This window comes from Taeniopygia guttata, chromosome 32 (assembly GCF_048771995.1).
Source record: "Taeniopygia guttata chromosome 32, bTaeGut7.mat, whole genome shotgun sequence".
Lineage (NCBI taxonomy): Eukaryota > Metazoa > Chordata > Aves > Passeriformes > Estrildidae > Taeniopygia > Taeniopygia guttata.
Window position 1 is genome coordinate 5,020,082 of NC_133057.1, and position 10,550 is coordinate 5,030,631.

Below are 10,550 nucleotides of genomic sequence, written 5' to 3' on the forward strand. Positions count from 1 at the left end.
CTTTTCTTTTGCCTACAACTCCCATCATGCCCCGCAGCCCAGTAGAGCCCCATTGGGGCCGGGACTACAACGCCCGTCATGCCCCGCGTTCCACAGAACCGCCCCAGTACCGCCCCCATCTGTCCCGTAAGTGTCCCCCAGACCCTCCGGGATCCCCAAGTGCCCCTCAGCGCCCATTCGGGACCCCCCAAAATTTTACTGGTAAAGTACAAAAAACAAGAAACTTTGGAAAAGCATTTAATACAAATCAAATCCAACACAAAGCACTTGTCATAGCAGTAACTTCATTCACTAGCCTATTTAGCCTGGAAAGCCTTAAACACTTAAGTTGTTCAGGTACCCAAAAATGTTCCATATAAAGAGCATTAGAAGGAGAGGAGAGAGAGAGAGAGGAAGACAGAAGCTCCACAGAAAGACACACATGTGGCTCCCAGCTCCCAGGGTTCCAGTGTGGCTGAGACACAAACCCCAGGAGAGGCAGAGTCCATACCAGGGGCTGACCTTGTGCTCCTTGGTTTTAAGCCCCTGGGCCTTCGTGGGCCTCCCCCCAGCTGGGACTTCTGATTGCTCGGGCGTTCAGAGCTGGGTTAACACTGTCCCAGCTGTGTGACTGATTGACAGCTCAGCCCAAGGTGTCTCGGGACATCGATCTCATCCAGCCTCTGACAGCGACCATGGTGACACTGGGGAACCTCATGGAGCCATGGGTCAGTTGTGACAATGCAGGTCCAAGGACACTCTGGTGACACTGGGGAACCTCATGGGACCATGGGTCAGTTGTGACAAGGCAGGTCCAAGGACACCCTGGTGACACTGGGGAACCTCATGGAGCCATGGGTCAGTTGGGACAGTGCAGGTCCAAGGACACCCCGGTGACACTGGGGAACCTCATGGAGCCATGGGTCAGTTGTGACAATGCAGGTCCAAGGACACTGTGAGAAACTACAGATTGAGATATTGTTTATTAAGATATACGTAAAGGTTAGACAATTGTGAGAAACTACAGATTGGGATAGTGTTTATTAAGATATATGTAAAGGTTAGACAATTGTGAGAAACTACAGAGTGGGATATTGTTTATTAAGATATATGTAAAAGTTAGACAACTGTGAGAAGAAAAATACAGACTGAGGTATTGAGATAAAGTTAGACCACGGAGGTATGCAAACACCAAACGGACACAGATGATACTAGATAAGATAACAAGCACTTCAACCGGAGACTGAAGATAAAGACCACAACAACCATTCACACTAGGGGACTGCTTAAACAAACACAAGATAACGACAGGAATTGACTTGCAAATTCCAGGGAGACAAAAGAAGAAATAGGAATAAAAGGAGACAGTTGGAGTGAAATCGGGGGAGCAGCCAAAGCTTCGGATTTTTGGAAGTTTTTGGATTTGCTTCCCCAGCGCTGTTACCTTTGTTCATATCCTACTTGCTGTAAATTAATAAAATTCTTAATTGGATTATGTTCCGTTGTGGCGCAAATTTATAACAATTTCTGGTGCCGTGACTCGGATAAGGAAGGGTGGGCTTTTGATCCTCTGGGGAAAGGCGCCCCGCGATATTTTCGCGGCCCCGTGATCAACAGCTTTCCTCAAAACCTTACCGACGAACCTAAAATCTAGGATAAGGAACAAAGGAAAAAAACCGGTAAAATCCCATAAAAATTCTGTGCACGGGAGTCCGGACGAAGACGCAGGACGCGTAAGTATATTGCGAAATTATTCGCAGAGCGAAACTGTTCGCGGCGAAATTGTTCGCGGGTTTGCCGTTCGGGCGGGATTGGGTTTCCTGGAATATAACGGCTGAGAGGTTCGATATACTGAACCAAGCAAGTGTGGACTCTTAAGTACTGCGTTTTCCATCTCCCGCGAGGGACTGGGCCAGGAACAAGAGGAGCGAGTGAGTGTGTGTTTGTGGATATTCCAGAAGATGGGGGCGAAGGGCAGCAAGCCTTCGGCTCCCATGGGGGGGGTACCCTCTGTACCTAAGAATACCCCTCTGGCATATATCTTAGATAATTGGAAGTATTTCCCTGGAACCCTAGGGAAAGATAAGCAAAAAATGATAGAATATTGTACTAAGATATGGGGAGGGAAGAAGATTTCTAAGAATGTTATTTGGCCAGTCTATGGGTCAGAAGAAGATTGGGTAAGACAGCAATTAAACCTCTGGGTTAATAATAAAAAATCTTTTAACCCAGAGGAGAGTCTGTATGCGGAAGTGTGGCTAGAAAAGCCGGGGGCTAGACTTTATTCATTAAAAGAAACAAAAACTAAGCCCCAGAAAAAGAAGGAAGAGTTAGACGATATCCTTCTAACCCTCCCTCCTTACATTCCTCCTCCTGTTCCCGCAGCCCCTCCAGAGATCCCTAGAGCGCCCACTCCCCCACCAGAATCAGAAGGGTCCCCACCCCCTCCTAGACGTGTAACTAGAAGTCAAAGAGGGGCAGCTCAGATGTACCCCCTAAGGGAAGTACCTATGGGTGGACCTCAACCTGTGGTTGGATATATTTCTGTACCCTTAAATTCTGCCGACCTACGAGATTTTAAAAGAACCGAGATGGGAAACTTAATTGAGGACCCATTCGGAGTAGCAGAAAGATTAGATCAATTTTTGGGACCAAACCTTTATACTTGGGATGAGTTGCAATCTATCCTTGGTCAATTATTTACTACCGAGGAAAGAGATATGATTAGACGAGCAGGAATGAGACTGTGGGATGCTCAGCATGCCCAGGGACCTCGAGCAGATATTAAATGGCCACTCCAAAGACCTAATTGGAATAATCAGGATCCGGCTCATAGAACTCATATGCAGGACCTGAGAACTATAATAATTCAGGGAATTAGGGAAGCAGTACCCCGTGGGCAGAATATCAATAAAGCATTTAATGAAATGCAAAAGAAAGATGAGAGCCCTACTGAATGGCTGGAACGGCTGAGGAAAGCCCTTCAGCTGTACTCTGGAGTAAACCCAAACGATCCTGTAGGACAAGCGCTCCTCAAAACTCAGTTTGTGGCAAAATCATGGGAAGATATCAGAAAGAAGATTGAAAAGTTAGAAAACTGGCAGAATAGAGGGTTGGATGAATTAGTGAGGGAAGCTCAGAAAGTCTACGTAAGGCGGGAAGAAGAGAGCAGCAAGCGACAAGTAAGAATGATGGTAGCAGCGGTCAGAGAGGACCGCAAAGGGCGAACTGGTGAACATAGATCTGCTAGGATGAAACAAGGAAAAGTAGTAATAGAAAAGGAACAGAGATCTTGTTTTTACTGTGGAAAGAAGGGACATATAAAGAAGAATTGCAGAGAAAGGATCAGGGATGAGGAAAATTTGAAAACGGAATAGGAAAGTCAGGGGCTCTATATTTTAGGGGACCGGAGCCACCGTGAGCCCTTGATAAAATTAAAAATAGGTCCCCAGAGACAAGAGTTCACCTTTTTGGTAGACACTGGGGCTGAGAAATCAACTATTAAGCAAATACCTGAGGGATATGAAGTTTCCCCTGAAAAGGTACAAGTTATTGGGGCAAAAGGGGAACCCTTTAAGGTGAGAAAAATTAAAAATGTGATATTCGAAACTGAAAATAAATTTGGAGTGGGTGAACTCTTGCTCGTCCCTGAAGCAGAATTTAATCTGTTAGGACGAGATTTAATTGTTGAACTGCAATTAGAAATTAAAGTAAAAAATCAAGAATTGGCAGTATCCGCTTATCCTTTGACTGTGGATGATCAAAAACAAATTAACCCCAATGTTTGGTACTCTCCGGACACAATTGGTAGACTGGAAATGCCGCCAATTAAAATCCAAATTTCCGAACCCCACGTACCTGTGAGGGTAAGGCAATATCCCATATCCTTAGAAGGACGGAGAGGATTGAAGCCAGAAATTGATCGATTGTTGGCACAAGGAATCTTAGAGCCTTGTATGTCACCTTTTAACACCCCCATTTTGCCTGTAAAAAAACCTAATGGGAAATATCGGCTCGTACATGATCTAAGGGAAATAAACAAAAGAACTGTCACCCGGTTCCCTGTAGTAGCAAATCCATATACATTGCTAAGCAAACTAGGACCACATAATTCCTGGTATAGTGTAATTGATTTAAAGGATGCCTTTTGGGCCTGTCCGCTGGCAGAAGAATGCCGTAATTACTTTGCCTTTGAATGGGAAGACATAGAGACGGGCCGGAGACAGCAATTAAGATGGACCGTGCTCCCCCAAGGGTTCACTGAATCCCCTAATCTGTTTGGACAGGCCCTAGAAGAACTCTTAACAGAATATCAGGTACAAACGGGGAATGTGCTGTTACAATATGTAGATGATCTGCTCATAGCGGGGAATAATAAGGAGAATGTAAAGAAAGAAACCATTCGACTTCTAAACTTTCTTGCACAAAAGGGACTACGGGTATCACAAGAAAAGTTACAATTTGTGGAGGAAAAAGTGAAATATCTGGGACATTATCTGTTTAACGGCCAGAAAATATTAGACCCAGAGCGCATTAAAGGAATTCTGGAATTACCTATGCCTGTCACTAAGAGGCAAATTAGGCAGGTATTAGGACTATTTGGGTATTGTAGGCAATGGATAGAGAACTACAGCTCTAAAGTTAAATTCTTATATGAACAATTGCCTAAAGGAAAAATACCCAAGTGGACTCCTCAGGATCAAGAGCAGTTTGCCAGCCTCAAAAGGGAGCTAAGTCAAGCACCAGTTTTAAGCCTCCCAGATTTAAAAAGGCCCTTCCATTTATTTGTTAACATACACGAAGGAACGGCATTCGGAGTGTTAACTCAGGAATGGGCCGGACAAAGGAAACCGGTGGCATACCTATCAAAGCTGTTAGACCCTGTAAGCAGGGGTTGGCCAAGCTGTTTACAAATCATTGTTGCCGCTGCTCTGTTACTTGAAGAAACAAATCGCATTACTTTTAATGGAGAAGTTATCTTATATGCGCCTCATAACATCAGGGGAGTGCTGCAACAAAAGGCAGAGAAATGGCTTACAGATAGCCGATTACTAAAGTATGAGGGAATACTTATAGAATCCCCTAAACTATCTTTAAAAACTATTGGAGCAGTTAACCCCGCTGAATTTTTGTACCCAGGAGAAGGTAATGAACTATTGCACAATTGTTTTCAAACAATTGAACAACAAACACGCATTAGGTCAGACTTAGAAGAAGAAGAACTACAAAGTGGAGAAGTATTATTTATAGATGGGTCATCACGAATAGTGGAAGGTAAACGATTGTCTGGATATGCCATTGTTAAGTGGGAAAAAGGAGAATTTAAGATAAAGGAATCAGGCCCCCTGAGTGCCAGCTGGTCAGCACAAGCTTGTGAGCTATATGCATTGTGGAAAGCATTAGTGTCGCTGAAGGGAAAGGATGGAACTATATATACAGACTCACGTTATGCGTTTGGAGTAGTACACACTTTTGGGAAAATATGGGAGGAAAGAGGATTCATTAACTCACAGGGAAAAGAGCTGGTACACCAGGAATTAATTCGTCGAGTTCTGGGGGCATTGAAAATGCCAAATAAAATAGCAGTTGTACATATAAAGGGACACCAGCGAGGTACAAGTTATCAGGTTAGGGGAAATAATGCAGCTGATACAGAAGCAAAACGAGTGGCAGGCAATTATAATATAATTCTGACTATGCAACAAGCACCAGTTAGTAAAAATTTGAGTTTTGAGTCTGCAGAAAAAGAAAAACTAGAACAAATGGGAGCTAAAGAACAGGATGGGAAATACATATTGCCAGATGGGAGAGAAGTCTTGCCGAAGGGCATAGCAATTGAAATATTTTCAAAAATACACAGCAAAACACACTGGGGAACTCAGGCATTAGTTGATCATTTCAATCGACAGTATGCCTGTATAGGTGTATATAATATAGCAAAGACAGTCACGGCAGCCTGCGAGACCTGTCAAAAGGTTAATCGAAAAAACATAAAACAGAGACCTCTTGGGGGACGTTCCCCAGCATACAGACCTTTCTCACATATACAAGTAGATTTTACTGAACTACCTAGGGTAGGGCGTTACAAATATTTATTAGTAATGGTGGATCACTTAACACATTATGTCGAGGCTTTTCCTACCTCCAGGGCAACCGCTAACCAAGTCACTAAAGTGTTACTTGAACATGTTATACCTCGATATGGAGTACCTGAAGTAATTGACTCGGACAGAGGAACGCATTTTGTGTCAAAAATTGTTAAAGATCTAACAGAAAGCTTGGGTATCAAGTGGGAATACCATACACCATGGCATCCACAAAGTTCAGGAAAAGTTGAAAGGATGAATGGAGAAATTAAAACTATTTTGACTAAACTAATGATAGAAACCAAATTATCATGGATTAAATGCCTACCTATGGCACTATTAATTCTCAGAACCAGACCCCGAGCAGATGTAGGAATATCAGCATTTGAAATGGTGTATGGAATGTCCTACAGAATTGAAAGCCCACAAACAAATGTTTTAATTAGAGACCGTGTGATTAATGAATATGTTTCACAATTAGCAGAACATCGTAACCAGCTTTGGGAACATGGACTGATTGTGCAACGACCCCCGTTGGACTTAAAAATACACAAAGTTAAACCTGGGGATTGGATATTGATTAAAGTGTGGAAGGAAGAAACCCTAAAACCCAATTGGGAGGGACCTTATCTCGTTTTGTTGACAACAGAAACAGCTGTCCGGACTGCTGAGCGTGGATGGACTCATGCCAGCCGCATTAAAGGCCCAGTGACGAGACCCCACTGGAAAGTAATCAGTACTCCAGGTGACACCAAGATAACTCTAAAAAGATAACGAAATGATAAAGACTTTATTTGATTTTTTTGCTGCATTACCTTTTGGTATAAAGTGTGTATTGCTGTTTATATTTGCTATAGTTATTTCCTTTTTTATCTATTATATATGGAAGCGTACAACGTGTGCTGAAGGAAATTGTTAAGCATATGTAGTCACACAATAGTGAATATGAAAGATATGCTGATGTAAATAATGTATGTACTCTAGTTATACGAATTAGTTGTAATGATTTAAACTACAATTGTTTTCCATATGCTTGTTTTAGGCATAAGGTATGCCGGGATAAATGGTGGACACGCTGTGAATGTGGATACCTTCAATATTATTATTACCATTCCAATGAACCTGTCCTCTTTGTGGCTGAAATCTTGGTTATAAAGTGTAGAAGGGAAGTACTAACTGTGTCTTGCTTTGCCCCATTAGTTCAAGCTGCAAAGTGGGAAGCCTATGTAAACAGGCAGAAAACCCAAACAGCTGTTCTCCTGAAGAATTCCCTTGCTGCCGAGAAGATGATGCACCCCGTGACTCGGAGCAGCCGAGTCGACGGGCGAGGCAGAAGAGGAACAGACTGTGGAGAAAAAAATCAGAACAATGGGACGCAAAAGCAGGAACAACAGAGCTTCCCCGGGATTGGTAAAAATTTACATAAATTGGTAAAATTGACAGACACCCTTTTTCCTGGTATACCGTTAGTCTTCATATTGATAATAACCCTGGCAGAAGGGGGAAACCCACATGAACCATTCAAGTGGGAACTAATATCTTGGGAAGGAACGAGAACAATAGCCACTTTTAGCGACATAGGTCCACCAGAGTTCATAGTAAAACTTTGTGATTTAGTACCAATACATTGTGGAAAGGGACCTCCATTTTATATATGCCCGGCTTCTGGACCGTCTTACTGTAATTATCCCGGACATTATTATTGTGGCTATTGGGGATGTGAAACAATAGCCTCGGGCTGGTCAGTAAAGGCCCCTGATAAATATATAAAAGCAACCTGGACTCCTAATGGATGTGTACCTGAGCAAACAGGTGTAGATCTTACAGGTCTGCGGGACATGGGTTATGTGGCTTCACGAGACAGGGAAGTCTGTACCCGCATCAAATTTCAAGTAATACAGCCCTTAGGAGACAAGTGGTTAGTAGGACTAACATGGGGAATACGTGTCTATGGAGGAATTCCTAAAGACGGGGGAGGGCATTTTCTCATAAGAAAAGTTAAAATACCACATGATCCACTCCCTGTTGGGCCGAATAAAGTATTGAATTCACCCATTTCCCCGACGAAAAAGATAGTCCCCGCAAGTGTTACAACCACTTGTCCAAACCCCTTATCGATAACAAATAGAACAGCTAATGACGTGGTGATTGGTAGGGATTCAGGTGTGCTGAAACCCAAAGACCCTTTATGGGATTTAATGCAAGCCTCTTATCGTGCCCTTAATGAAAGCAAACCAAATTTAACTAAGGAATGCTGGTTATGTTATAATGTTAGACCACCATATTTTGAGGCGATTGGAAAATCAGATAAGATTCAATGGTCCAGAGGTTCAAACCCACGAGAATGCCCATGGAATGACCAAAAAAACCATACGCAGGGAATTACTATTCAATTAGTAACAGGTCAAGGAAAATGTATTGGTACAGTGCCCAAAAATTATCAGCCTTTGTGCAACCAAACGACAATAATCACTACAAAAACCATAAATAAACACAAGAATAGAAAAGACAAATGGGCTATCCCGACACCAGGAGCTAAATGGGTTTGTTCAGACATCGGAGTAACGCCTTGCCTATCCCTAAATCTGTTTGACCAATCTCAGTTCTGCGTACAGGTGATAATTGTTCCTCGTCTAATCTATCACACTTCTGAGGAAGTGTTACGCCACTTTGAAGGAGACCTGAATATACAAAAACGAGAACCAATTACAGTGGTAACCTTAGCTACACTGCTAATAGCGGGGGGAGTCGGAGCAGGTACAGGCATAGCCTCCCTAGTAAAAAGTCAGGAATTACAAAGTTTACAGACGGCTGTAGATGAAGATTTAGCAAAAATAGAACAATCTATCCAAAATTTAGCCACTTCAGTAAAGTCTTTATCGGAAGTAGTGCTGCAAAATAGAAGAGGGTTAGATTTATTATTCCTAAAAGAAGGGGGGTTATGCGTAGCGATAAATGAAGAATGCTGCTCTTTTGCTGACCATACGGGAGTAGTTCAGGACACTATGTCTGAACTCCGAAAAAGGTTAAATCAACGTAGAAAGGATCGGGAGGCGGGTAGGACATGGTATGAAAATTGGTTTAATGTTTCACCTTGGCTAACCACCTTGCTGTCTGCCTTAGCAGGACCGCTTATTATATTGATTCTGGGACTTATATTCGGGCCTTGTATATTACGCTGTATAGTACACGATATTAAAAAACGATTTGACATAGCTAAACTGCTAATTTTAACTACGAGGTCGGGGGAAAAATATAAAAATGCATCTATTAATGAGAAGGAAGATTGTTGCGAATGTGTTATACCACGAGGGGGCTACGCCTATTGTAATTGTGAAGTATTACCATGTGAGTGTAATGATAAATGTTGGGATTGTGGAAAAAGGTTTATTTACAGTGCCGAGAATGAAAGCAACGTCTAATAAACAATAATAGTATAAAGAGAAGAAGGGGGGAAATTGTGAGAAACTACAGATTGAGATATTGTTTATTAAGATATACGTAAAGGTTAGACAATTGTGAGAAACTACAGATTGGGATAGTGTTTATTAAGATATATGTAAAGGTTAGACAATTGTGAGAAACTACAGAGTGGGATAGTGTTTATTAAGATATATGTAAAAGTTAGACAACTGTGAGAAGAAAAATACAGACTGAGGTATTGAGATAAAGTTAGACCACGGAGGTATGCAAACACCAAACGGACACAGATGATACTAGATAAGATAACAAGCACTTCAACCGGAGACTGAAGATAAAGACCACAACAACCATTCACACTAGGGGACTGCTTAAACAAACACAAGATAACGACAGGAATTGACTTGCAAATTCCAGGGAGACAAAAGAAGAAATAGGAATAAAAGGAGACAGTTGGAGTGAAATCGGGGGAGCAGCCAAAGCTTCGGATTTTTGGAAGTTTTTGGATTTGCTTCCCCAGCGCTGTTACCTTTGTTCATATCCTACTTGCTGTAAATTAATAAAATTCTTAATTGGATTATGTTCCGTTGTGGCGCAAATTTATAACAGACACCGTGGTGACACTGGGGAACCTCATGGAGCCAGGGGTCAGTTGTGACAATGCAGGTCCAAGGACACCCTGGTGACACTGGGGAACCTCATGGAGCCTTGGGTCAGTTGGGACACTGTGGTGACCTCGTGGAATCAGAGGAAACCATTGGGAAACTCCCATGGAACCAAGGGCCCAGGGTGACACTGTGGAGCCCAGAGTGTCACAGAGGAGCCGTTGTGACACTGTGGGTCCCCATGGAACCAAGGGAACATGGGACAGGCTGATGCCTTAAGTTTTACCTTCCATATTTTCCAGATTCTGTCCTGCATCAGTCTTTAACTCTGAACTTCATGCAGAGTGTCAGCAAGTTCTCTTCACAGTGTAGTCAGACAAAACAATCCTCTTACAGCCCAAGAACCAAGGACACCACTGCAGCTTCAGGCCCAAAAAGTGAAAACAACAGCGAATTGAAG

General features: G+C 42.6%; 1 long non-coding RNA gene across 1 annotated transcript; it reads left to right on the forward strand.

Annotated features, from left to right (window-relative positions):
* Positions 1 to 1,559: 1,559 nt before the first annotated feature.
* On the forward strand, positions 1,560 to 10,062 carry LOC140681190 (uncharacterized). Its single transcript, XR_012052423.1, has 2 exons — positions 1,560 to 1,712; positions 6,547 to 10,062. It is a non-coding gene; the product is annotated as an uncharacterized lncRNA (long non-coding RNA).
* The last annotated feature ends 488 nt before the right edge of the window (positions 10,063 to 10,550 follow it).